The sequence below is a fragment of the Phoca vitulina genome, unplaced genomic scaffold (assembly GCF_004348235.1).
Source record: "Phoca vitulina isolate PV1807 unplaced genomic scaffold, GSC_HSeal_1.0 scaffold17, whole genome shotgun sequence".
NCBI lineage: Eukaryota > Metazoa > Chordata > Mammalia > Carnivora > Phocidae > Phoca > Phoca vitulina.
The window spans coordinates 1,530,139-1,543,490 of record NW_022589720.1 but is presented as its reverse complement, the minus strand read 5'-3'; positions in this window follow the sequence as shown (position 1 = coordinate 1,543,490).

Below are 13,352 nucleotides of genomic sequence, written 5' to 3'. Positions count from 1 at the left end.
GGGTCTGCTGGGGTCTCCACTTGGGGGTCACTTATGTGCCCTGCTCTGCCAGCCCCCGAAGCAGGGACAGCACCGTTACAGAGTTCTGCACATCCTTCCGTAGTCTCTGGCTCCCCCCGTAGACAGGCTCTGCTCCATGCGCCGCGATGGTGCAGCCTCGGCCCCACGCAGCCCCTGACGGGAGCCCAGGACCAGGTCTGCCCCAGCCACGCCCGGCGCCCACGCCCTCCTCACGGGCTTCACGTGACCCAGACCACCTCGGACAGTTTTGTTCGGACTTTAAAATGAAATATATGTCCTTCCTTTGATACTATGAAGATTTAAAATTGTTTAAATTTTATGGATTTGATTTATTAAAATAAGTTAATTTTCAGGGCACCTGGGTGGCTCAGTCGTTAAGCGTCTGCCTTTGGCTCAGGTCATGATCCCAGAGTCCTGGGATCGAGCCCCGCATCGGGCTCCCCGCTCGGCGGGGAGCCTGCTTCTCCCTCTCCCACTCCCCCTGCTTGTGTTCCCTCTCTAGCTCTCTCTCTCTCTGTCAAATAAATAAATAAAATCTTTAAAAAAATAAATAAATAAGTTAATTTTCAAATACCCTAATTCTTAAATGCATGTTTAATGGACATTTTTACATATATGTCAAATATCATGCAAATATCACATTAAATATTAATTCATAAGTGATATGTGGTACTGCATGGTCGTCCAATGCACCTCATAAGTACTGAATTCTATTATATTTATATATAAATATATTACACACACAGTTTTTTCCCTTTAGAATGTGAAGAAATTCAGCCAGATATTTAAGAGTTCTGTAACATTGAATTTTCAAATTTCCAATTAACTTCTAATTACTTTAACCAATGATTCCCACCCTCTTTTTTCCCCTGAAATAATCTGTCTACTTAAGACATCTTTAGAAAAGACAAACAGGCCCATGTGTCCTTCTGGAGGACCATCACCTTTGGGGACCAGGAAGGGTGATGGCGGTTCTGCAGCCCCCGGACCTTCTTCCCCAGGGTCTGGTCTAAGGTTTGGTGCAGTGAGCTTGCTCACATCCAGCAGTGATCACCTGCCAGATGTCCGTTCCCCAGCCCAGAATTTTAAAGACATAGAAAATAGAAAACCATGTTCTTTGTAAAACTACATTGTGACTGTTTTCAGTGCTGTACCATTTACTTAATCACAGCCTGTTTATTGGCCCATGTTTTAATTAATCATTGGTGTAAATGAGGTCTGTAACGGAGCAACAAATATTTTCTGGGATACCAATTTCCTATTGTGGGTAAATTTGTTACTGTAATACACCCTATAAAGATCAACATTAAATAATAGTTTTTAAAAGAGGAGACTATGAAATATAATTTTGGGCTTTTAAAAAAATAAGTTTCATTGCCCCCAACTATTTTTTAAAAGATTTTATTTATTTATATGAGAGAGAGAGAGCATGAGCAAGGGGAGGGGTAGAGGCAGAGGGAAAAGCAGACTCCACACTGAGCAGGGAGCCCGACTGGGAGCTTGATCCCAGGACCCTGAGATCATGACCTGAGCCAAAATCAAGAGTCAGACGCTTAACTGACAGAAACACCCAGGCACCCCAACCCCCAAATATTTTTAAAAACTACATTTCTTTCATTGAATCCTAATAAAACAAAAACGAGCCAAAGCATAAGACATTTAAATCAAATATAAAAAAGGAAGTTGCCAGTGTTAGGAGATATTTGTTATTTGAATAAGTTACCAAGGGAGGGTGTGAAATTTCTGAAGCTTTATTAAGGGGACAAACAATGACAACAGTTCTGCTTGCTGCATACATCCCATGGGGGGAAATATGGTGGAGGCCAAAGCTGGTGGTCCCACTGGGCGGGGCATATGCGTCTGCAATCGGGGAAAATGCAAAGAATAAGTACTAAGCTAAAGTCCGAAGCTGTCCCAAGGAGATGGCTGGTATCCTCACGGTTCCACCTGCACAGCTTGGTGCTGGGTCTGTTCATCCTCTCCCTCCGACCACTCGATCTCCCTCTCTAGTGTGTTTATTTATCTGTCACTCCAGAAAGGCTACGTTGAAGCAAATATAAAGAAGCTTTCTGACTGAATGCGGAGCAGTGGAGGATGAGTTGGGCCCCAGGGCGTGGGCACAAGGAAGTCCAGAGACAGGACACTCAGGAGTGTGGCCGGCCCCATCTTCGAGCCCCGTCCCACACGGCGATCCACGTGCCCAGACCCAGAGCACGTTCCAGCCCACAGCAGGGGCTTGGACAGGAATGAGCTGAAGCTTTTCTTTGAATCGTCCGTGCCTAAGGAGGAATTCAAACACTGCATGTCAGGGGAAGTTGGGAAGATCATCTGGATGACCAACAAAGAGCTGGCGAGAGGGAAGAGTATGAATCTGCATCTAGACCACCCCTCTCCCTTTGTGGAGATTTCTGGTGGCGTCTGGCTTGGAACCTAAGTCACCAATATACAAACATTGGCACAGGCAGCGTTTGGCACAGTTTACAATGGTCTTGATTTTTCAGATGAGGCAGTTAGCCTCCATTTTCTCATTTCCCTGATGCTCAGCTACTGCTAGTGAACATTTGGGCTGCCCTTACCACAGAAAACCCTATTGCAGCAGCTTTGCGTAACTGCAGGAAAGCATGACCCCCATTGCTAAGCCACCTCCCTCCTGCCTCTGAGCTTCTTGGACGAGTCCCCTTCTGCACCTACACTACACTATCGTCACCTACACTGTGCAAGTCCTGTGTCACATCACTGGACAGCCCTGGCTCTTGCAGGAGAGATCCCGCCATGGTTAAAGCCGGCTGTGAGCACACACAGTAGTCCATAGTGCTGACCTCTTTCAACCCATCCTGGGTGTCATTTCCAACCAGGGCCCATGGATCCAGCACAGGATGGGCAATGCCAGGGCTGGTTTCTTCTCTGTCTTACCTGGTGCCCTGGGTTCTGCACCCCTTTGGTCTCTGGGTCTCTTTAGAGAGTGAAACAAGGCTAACATAGCAACTGATGCATTTGACTTTTTAATTCCCCTCTAGAGCATCTTTTTCTTCAACAGATGTTTTCAAAATAATTAAGTGATGGAGAGCATGCATTATTGAAAATGCTGGATGCCTCCCTAATGCTCTCCACATTTGTATATCTGTCAGTGCAGAATTGAGTACTCAGAAATGTTGTGCTATTTATTTTGCAAATTACCAAACATTCATTCTAGCCAAGGAGGAGAGGAACGGAAAAAGCCCAGCAAGCTCTCTGGTTCCTGCAAATGCTCCACCCCCTGTGTCTGCAGGAATCATGGAGTCCCATATGACTTGTGAGCAGAGAGCCCTTTTAAAAAGTATCCAGCTGATCACCCACCCATAATACAATTCCTGGAATTGGGGCCATTTCTTTACTTAATTTTAAAATTTCAGAAATTTCACATTCTATATAAATAACCTTCATCCAAAATTAAATAATTCTTGGAATGGGAAATTGCCTTTTATATTTAGTTATTTTTTTAAATATCTGGATCTACTCTGTCCCTAGCATGCTCCAGTCTGGTTGATCTACACACTTACTCCAGCTTTCAACTTGCTTTGGAGCAAATGCTGCATTCCTGAGCTGCATGGTCTTGCTTCTGACCAATGTCTAAGTGTTGTGCAGGAAGGCATCTCAGCACATGCCCACGTCTTCAAAATGGCGGGCATGGAAACAATTCTAAGAAATGTATGGGTCTCAGCTGTGGAAATAAATTTGTAATTTTCATAGGACTATAGATCATTATCTCCCTTTAAGAGTACGTATTTGGGTGTAATTGGAATTCATTCTTGGAAAACTTTTGAATTTGGTGATTCCACTTTGGGCTGATGGCCTGGACTCTTCACTTGATGTCTCAGACCTGTTTGTGAAAGCTTGTTGGGTCCCGCCGTGAGACCACAAGTGACTAGAAGTGTCACTGAGGAAAAGTTGTTTGCATCAAGGTAAGCAGAGCCTCAGGTCCATAAGTGCTGTTCATTTTTTTAAATTTAATTTAATTTTATTATGTTATGTTATTCACCATACAGTACATCATTAGTTTTTGATGTAGTGTTCCATGATTCATTGTTTGCATATAACACCCAGTGCTCCATGCAGTACATGCCCTCCTTAATACCCATCACCGGGCTAACCCATCCCCCCTCCCCCTCCCCTCTGAACCCTCAGTGTGTTTCCCGGAGTCTCTCATGGTTCGTCCCCCACTCCAATTCCCCCCCCCTTCATTTTTCCTTTCCTTCTCCTAATGTCCTCCATGCTATTCCTTATGTTCCACAAATAAGTGAAACCATAAGATAATTGACTTTGTCTGCTTGACTTACTTCACTTAGCATAATCTCCAGTCCCATCCATGTTGATGTAAAATTTGGGTATTCATCCTTTCTGATGGTTGAGCAATATTCCATTGTATATATGGACCACATCTTCTTTATCCATTCATCTGTTGAAGGGCATCTCGGCTCTTTCCACAGTTTGGCTATTGCAGACATTGCTGCTATGAACATTGGGGTGCATATGACCCTTCTTTTCACTACATCTCTGTCTTTGGGGTAAATACCCAGAAGTGCAATTGCTGGGTCATAGGGTAGCTCTATTTTTAATTTTTTGAGGCACCTCCATAGTGTTTTCCAAAGTGGCTATACCAAATTGCATTCCCACCAACAGTGTAAGAGGGTTCCCCTTTCTCTACAACCTCTCCAACATTTGTTGTTTCTTGCCTTGTCAATTTTTGCCATTCTAACTGGTGTAAGGTGGTACCTCAATGTGGTTTTGATTTGAATTTCCTTGATGGCTAATGATGATGAACATTTTTTTCATGTGTCTGTTAAGCATTTGTATGTCTTCTTTTGAGAAGTGTCTGTTCATGTCCTCTGCCCATTTTTTGACTTGATTATTTGTTTTTTGGGTGTTGAGTTTGAGAAGTTCTTTATAGAGCTTGGATATCAGCCCTTTGTCTGTAGTGTCATTTGCAAATATCTTCTCCCATTCTGTGGGTTACCTCTTTGTTTTGTTGACTGTTTCCTTTGTTGTGCAGAAGCTTTTTATCTTGATGAAGTCCCAAAAGTTCATTTTCACTTTTGTTTCCCTTGCCTTTGGAGATGTATCTTGAAAAAAGTTGCTGTGGCTGATGTCGAAGAGGTTACTGCCTATGTTCTCCTCTAGGATTTTGATGGATTCCTGTCTCTCATTGAGGTCTTTCATCCATTTTGAGTTTATCTTTGTGTATGGTGTTAGAGAATGGTCGAGTTTCATTCTTCTGTATATAGCTGCCCAATTTTCCCAGCACCATTTATTGAAGAGACCCTCAACTCTATGGTCAAATAATCTTTGACAAAGCAGGAAAAAAAACATGCAGTGGAAAAAAGACAGTCCCTTCATAAGTGCTGTTCAGATTCAAGAACGTTTTTCTAAAAGAAAATGCATTGTTGCAGAATGCTTTGGTCTTGAAGGTAAAATAAAAACCTCATTTATTCATTTTTTCCAAAGAATGGAGCACTTACCTGGTTCCAAGTGCCATGGGTAAAGCCATAAATGTGATAAAGGAGCCTCCAGCTTTCATAGAACTTAATGGATGGAGACAAAGAGACACAAAGTATAATTCAGGTCCTGATTAAGCCACTTAATGGTCTCCTCACAACTTAGCAAATGCTGATTTGTCATTTCCTAATGATCATATTTCGATTCCTCCATGCCTGGTTGGTTGTCCACCCTGGTTTCTGGAGTTCATGAGGTGCTGGGGAAGGTCATGATCTAAGCTCTGCACAGGGCTGCTGGCTTAGTTAGGTGCAACGCTCTGCACATGAGACAGGTGGGTGTGAGAGCCCTTCCCTGGCCACCTTCTCTGCTCACGATGCTTCTGCAGTGTGGAAGGACCAGCCCTGTGGTCATGGAGAGCTGTCCAGCTCCTGACCACATTGCATTAGTTAGTGTCCACTAGTTTGGATGGGATATGAAAAAGGGAGAATTTAAAATGCAAAAGAAAGAAGAGTAGTATGCATCTCAATATTAAATGGTATTTTTGTACTAGAGGAATTTTTGACAAATGATGAAAAATCACTGTCTAACACTATGTGCCTTTAAGAGATTTGGGATATTAAAAATAAGGAACATTTTTATACTGGACCAGGCTGTCATGTCACAAAAGTGGCATAGTCAGCAATGTCCACAATAGCCAAACTGTGGAAAGAGCCAAGATGTCCATCAACAGATGAATGGATAAAGAAGAGGTGGTATATATATACAATGGAATATTATGCAGCCATCAAAAGGAATGAGATCTTGCCATTTGCAACGACGTGGATGGAACTGGAGGGTATTATGCTGAGCGAAATAAGTCAAACAGAGAAAGACATGTATCATATGACCTCACTGATATGAGGAATTCTTAATCTCAGGAAACAAACTGAGGGTTGCTGGAGTGGGGGGTGGGGTGGGAGGGATGGGGTGACTGGGTGATGGACACTGGGGAGTGTATGTGCTCTGGTAAGTGCTGTGAATTGTGCAAGACTGTTGAATCTCAGATCTGTACCTCTGAAACAAATAATGCAATATATGTTAAGAAAGAAAAAAAGAAGAAGAAGAATGTAGCAGGAGGGGAAGAATGAAGGGGGGGAAATCAGAGTGGGAGAAGAACCATGAGAGACGATGGACTCTGAAAAACAAACTGAGGGTTCTAGAGGGGAGGGGGGTGGGAGGATGGGTTAGCCTGGTGATGGGTATTGAGGAGGGCACGTTCTGCATGGAGCACTGGGTGTTATGCACAAACAATGAATCATGGAACACTATATCTAAAACTAATGATGTAATGTATGGGGATTAACATAACAATAAAAAAATTTTAAAAAAAACAAAAAACAAAAGTGGCATAGTCAATCAATATCCTTTTAAATAAGAAGTAAAAACTGATTTTTAAGACACTGATATCCCCAAGAATCATAAAAGAAATTCCTTTGGAAAAAAAAAATGAATAACTGCAGATCTGCTTCTGGGAAGACAGAATACATGCACTTTTCCAATCGCCAAACTCTCTGGGCATTATACATGAAACAAATACACAAAGACTCTGAAAGGCGGAAATAGGAGAGACTGGCTAGGGACCTGGGGACCCAAGGCGTGACCCGGTGGTGAGTTAGCTGGGTTTCCTTCTGCCTCATGTATCCAGACTTGGAGCTGAAGAAGCCAGCAAACCAGGACTGCCAACAGGGGCAGAAAAAATCCAATAAAAGTCTGCTCTCTCTAGCCAGATGCCTAGGAAAGGAGCAGCCCAGTAGGATAGTCCACCTGGGACAGCAGCCAGATGCCGTATAAAAGTTGTGGCCCTGCCTGACCCACACTACAGAGGGCCAGTGGGGAGCCTGGACTTCTACCCTAGGAGGCTGTAATGAGATTCCCCAAACCCCTGCCAGGTGCTGTCAGAGAAAGCCAAGACGAGAGACAGAGAGATTGTTACGGTTGTTGGTGGTAACCGGGGCGTGTGGCTCCCCTGTGTGCTGGGGTATCAGAGGAGGCATAGGGGAGGGTCAGGGCTTTCACTGCCCAGAAGTAAGGAGGCCACCCCACCATGGTGGCAGTGGAGGCCACATGGGAGCCAGAACGCCCACCCCACCCGCAGTAATGAGGACGCTCCCTTAGATGTCTGTGAGGAAACTGGACTTCTAAGTCCTCACCATCTTCTTCTACACTGGTGCCAGAAAAAGCCAGCTAAGTCTGTAAATAAGGTCCATAGTCTCATAACATGATATGAAAATATGGAAGTTTCAGTTAAAAATCACATCTTACACCACCTACTGGGAGGATCTCAAACTGAATGGGAAAAGAGGCATCAGCAGATGCCGGTGCTGGGGTCATACAGGTATTCGCATCACTTGACAAGATTTTAAACCAGCCTTGATCAAAGTGCTTCAGTAAACAACATGAACACGGTCAAAATAAAGGAAGAAAATGGAAGAAAATAAGAAGAAAATATAAAGAAGGGCCGGAAATCTTAGAACTAAATATACAATGATTTTAATGAAAAAAAAATCAATGGCTGCAGCTGACACCAACTTGGAGGGAACAAATTTCGAAAACTTGAAGATAGAATACTAGAAATTACACAAATTGAATAATGGAGAGAAAATAGGACAACAGCTACCAGACCTCAGGGACCTGTGGGGGCTTCAAGCTACTGCAGGTCTCAGAAAGATGGTGGCCAGAAAGCACCCCGAGAGATAACAGCTGAATGTTTCCCAAATATGGCAAAGGCATAAACCTAAATTTTCAAGAAGCTGAGCAACACTTCCTCAGAATAAAACATCCATCAGAATAAAATCCTCCAAATTTATCCAAAACACATCATTATCAAACTTCTGACAACTAAAGGCAGTGGAAAGTTTTGAAAAAGATGAGATTTTCCCTATTAGGGAAAAAATGATACAGATGACAACAGATTTCTGGATAGGAAGTGTGGAGGCCAGAGCAGGTGATAAGACCTCTGATCACTGAACGGGAGGAGCTCTCAGCCCAGAGTCCCAACCAAGCAAGAATGTCCTTGAGGAAGGAAGGGTGTATCAAGATACTCTCAAATAAAGGAAAAATAAGAAATTTTTCTGCTGGCTGATATACCCTGGAAGAATGGCTAAAGATATTTCTTTAAACAGAAAGAAAAGGATAAAAGAAAAAATCCTAGAATATCAGAAATAAAGAAAGAAGATCAAAAAGAGTAAAATTATGGCAAACACATTTTTCTTCTCCTCTTAAGTTTTCCCAATTATACTTGATGATTGAAACAAAACTTTTAACACTGTTTATTTTATTCTAGATCTATGTAGAGGAGATACTTAAAACAATTATATTACAGACAAGGGGTGTAAAGTGACACAAAGAGAGGTAAGGTTCCTATGCTTCCCCTGAACTGATAAACACCACAAATAGATTCTGATAAATTATGTATGTAATGTAACACCCAGAGCATCCACAATGAAGCCTAAACAAATAACACTGTAAACATAGCAAAACTGAATTCTAAAAATAATGTTTAAGTAACCCATAGAAAAGCAGAAAAAAGAAAGAGAGAAATGAGAAGCAGAGAGAACAAATAGAGAACAAAAAGGAAGAATGAATTCCTAACACGACAACAAATACATTAAACATAGATGATCTAAATACATCAGATGAAAGGCAGAGATTGGCAGAGTGGGCTTTAAAAAAGAAAGCTAGGACTCAACTTTATGCTGAGCACAAGAAGTTCAGTTCACACATAACAATGGAGGCAGATTGAAAGTAAAGAGATGGGTTAATGCAATACCTGTCAGAATCTTAGCAAGGTTTTTGTAGATACAGATAATAGTATTCAAAAATTATATGGAAATAAAAAGGACCTAGAATAGTTTTGTGTTTGTTTGCTTGTTTTTTATGAAAAAGGATAAATTTGGAGGAACCATTCTTATCCCCAGACTTCTTATATAGCTCCAGTAATTCAGACTGGGTAGTATCGGGGGATGGACAGTGACATAAATTAATGGAAGAAAATACAAAACCCAGAAATAGAACCACACTGATATGTACATTTTACTGACAAAAGCCCAAAAGTAATCCAATGTAAAAAGGAAAGTTTTTCAACAAATGATGTTAGGGGCAATTGGACACCCATATGCAGAAAAATGAACCCTGACCTAAACTTCACACTTGATATAAAAACTCAAAATATATCAGACTTGAATATAAAATATAAAATTTTGTAACTTTAGAAAAAAAAACAGCAGAAAATTTTGGGATCTCTGGCTAGGTAAATAGATCACAAAACATGATTCGTAAAAGGTAAAATTGATAAGTAAGAATTTATCAAAATTAAAAACCTTAACTCTGTGAAAAAAAAACACAACCCTTTAACTGTATGAAACGACAGGCTGGGAGAATATATGTGCAGACCACAGAGCCACCAAAAGTAAGTATCTGAATTAAATAAGGAGCTCTCACCACTCAATGTTTAAAAAAAATAACAATCCAAGTAGAAAATGGGAAAAAGATATGAACAAGCATTTCACCAAGGAAGATAGACAGATGCAAATAAGCACCTAAAATTACATTTGACATCATTAGCAATTAGGCAGATGTAAACTGAAACCATAATGAGACACTATTGCACATCTATCAGAAATGCTAAAATTAAAAAAAATAGTGACAGCACCAAATGCTGGCAAGGACGTGGAAAAGCTAGATCACTCACACATTGCTGGTGAGAATGTAAATGATACAGTCATTCTGGAAGACGGTTTTGTTGTTTCTTAAAGGACAAAGCATGTAAATACCATTTGACCGAGTGATTGCGCTCCTGCATAACGATCTCAGAGAAATAAAAACTTATGTTCCTAGGAGCCTTGGGCATAATACCCAGAAACTAAAAACAAACTGATGTCCATCAGTAGGTAAACAGTGGAACAAACTGGCAGCTCTGCACTGTGGAATACCCCTTGGCAGTGAAAAGGAATGGGATATTGATACACACAGCAATCTGGGTCAATCTTCACAGAATTATGCCAGTAACAAAAAATTCTCAAGATCACATACTGCATGGTTCCAGTTACATAACATTCTTGAAACGTTCAGTGATAAAAATGGAGAAGAAGTTAGTGGTCTCCAGGGACTAAGAAGAGGCTGTGTGTGGGAAGGGAACGGTGCAGATCCTCCTGCGGCTGGGAACGCCCTGGATCGCAGCTGTGTCAATATGAGCCCCTAATTGTGACGTTATACTCTAGTTTTGTCGGATATTACCATGGTGGAAACTGGCGTATGGGACATGTCTCTTTACTATTTCTTAAAAATGACTGTGTGATGGGTATTAAGGAGGGCATGTGTGGTGATGAGCACTGATCATGGAACACTACATCAAAAACTAATGATGTACTATATGTTGGCTAACTGAACATAAATAAATAAATAAATAAATAAATAAATATTTTTAAAAAGAGCTCTTCTGCCAAAAAAAAAAAAAAAAATGAGAGCTCCTTCTTCACTCCAAACTGCTTAATCCTGTACATCAGAAATCCTCTTTAATTTTGCATTAATATTAAATCATGTCTTTCAAAAGAAAATAATGCAATCTTGAGCTCTTTCTATTTCCCACAAAAATATGGAATAAGCTCTCTACCTTAGGAGAGAATGACACCAATGTCCAATAAGAAGAGAGATAAAGGGATAAATAGGAATAAATATGGAACCCTCATGTTATCAAATAAGCCATTAAAGGAATGTTAATAAAACAAGAAAATTCAAAACAAAACAAAAAAATGGTTGTGAATTTCTGATTATCTCAAAATTTTAAAAAGTAACTTTAAAAAGAACCATATTGAAGTTTGACCAGTTTTCTGATTTTGAAAGAATGTAGAATTAAGTAATTATTAACACTTATATATATATAGCATATAAATATACATATCTACTTAGAGAAACATAATTACATATATATAAAAACATATGTATACACCTAGTACATGTACATATATGTGCATCCATACATTTATATATATATCTAAGAGATGCATGCTGTGCATGCAGATAGAAGGTATTTTGTGTTTATTTTAATTGGAATATGAAATAAATATAAGCTTCTTACATCAAAACTGCTGTGAGCATCAGAAAACCAGGCAGCCCCCACACCTGCCTCAATTAATTTTTATGTCTTCTTAAAAAATTGTCTCATTCACCTGGAAAGAGCCCAAAGAAAAGCAACGCACTGTACACAAATGAGGACATCTGAGAGTGACCTTAATAAGACCTGCAACTTTATTGTCGGGAAGTCTAAACAGCAGGAGGACTTAAGGCGTGAGAAGTAGGAGGTGGGCAGGGCACCTGCTCCTTCTCTGTTTCTGTTTGGGGTCGGACGGAGGAGGATGCGGACAGTGTGCATGTCATGTCCCCAGGCCCTCCCAGCAGCAGAGCTCTAGCTCCTGCAGTCAAGCCCTCACTCGGTGTAGGGACCCCAGACCCTGTAGACAGTAGGGCAGTCTCCCCAGGACATATCCTTACAAATGGAGTAGAAAAGTTTTGCTTGCTTGCTTTTGGTCATATCTGGAAACACATTCTAAGTGCTCTGAGCTGTGGGCACATTGCCTGTCTGGATGCACTTTACTCACTAGGAAAGATGAGGGGGTGGTAGTGGGGGACCCACAGATCTGCTCTCCAGAGCTTTCCCAACAGTACCTGGCCCCCAGTGCTTGGAATTGCCGTGCCTCCCTCCGCCTTGTCTAGACTGGCGTGCTTGAGCGGAAGGGTCACACGTTGTGTTTGTTCACTTGTTTGGAGTCCCACTTCTATCTTTCAGCCCCGGCACAGGGTTGGGAACTTAGCGGCGCTGCACCCGTGTGTCCTCAGTGCATAGTCGAGCCATGCGGGGTGACGCGGAGGACACACACGCGTGCACACACGGGGGCCTGGAGGGGAGCACACGTCATCCCCAGTTGCACAAAGACTGTGAGTCGCGGCAGCACTCCGGGCTGGTTCTAGAGTCGGGTGACGTGGCCAGGCAGAGGTGAGGTTCCGAAGAGCCCGTGAGGTCCCACATGCTGTGCTCTGGTCGGCGTGAGTCTCCTGGCAGCGCCGGGCAAGTCTTGGGGGGGCAGCGCATGGAGGCTTAGCCTAATACCTCTGCAGGTCCCTCATGAGACCGCTGTGGGCATGAGGAGGAATGTCGGCGTGCTGAAAACTCCAAGTGGAGAGATGAGCCCTCCGAGGGAACAGAGTGCAGGGAGTTTGAGGACCTGGGGCTCGGGGGCTGCAGGATGACCCCGTCCTTGTTCCCTTCCGTGTTCTCATCCACGGCTTCCAGCGAGACGTGGCCCCACCCTCCACGAAACAGAGCGAAATCGAACCTCACTGCTGTGGGCTCCACACTCAGCATGGGCGCCTGTCAATCCTTGGCCAACAATTACCAGCATCCCAGTGCAGCCACGGACGCGTCAGCTTCCCATGGTGTGCGCTAGTAATTCCCAAAATGGAGTTCATTGAAAGTAAAAGCCCTGGACTTACCAACACCCCCCACGATTACGGTTTAGGAGTCATGGGGTGGGCCCAGGAACCTGCATTCCAGATGGCCCCCAGGGTTTTGACGCCCGCGGCCGAGCAGAGAGGAGGATGACCGTTGAGGACTGTCCTGTTGGGGACCAGGAGTCGCTCTGCCGAGTATCGTCTGAGGTGGGCAACAGCCCTGGAGACCCGATGCCGTTTTTAGGTTCATCCGTCTTTCAAGCCTGGTTCGACAGTTGCTTCCCATGCAGCCTTCCTCCCCATTTGCGCTCAAGAAACGGCTCCTCTGGGAATGGGAGCGACACGAGCCAGAGTGCACGCAGCTTCTGGTCGGG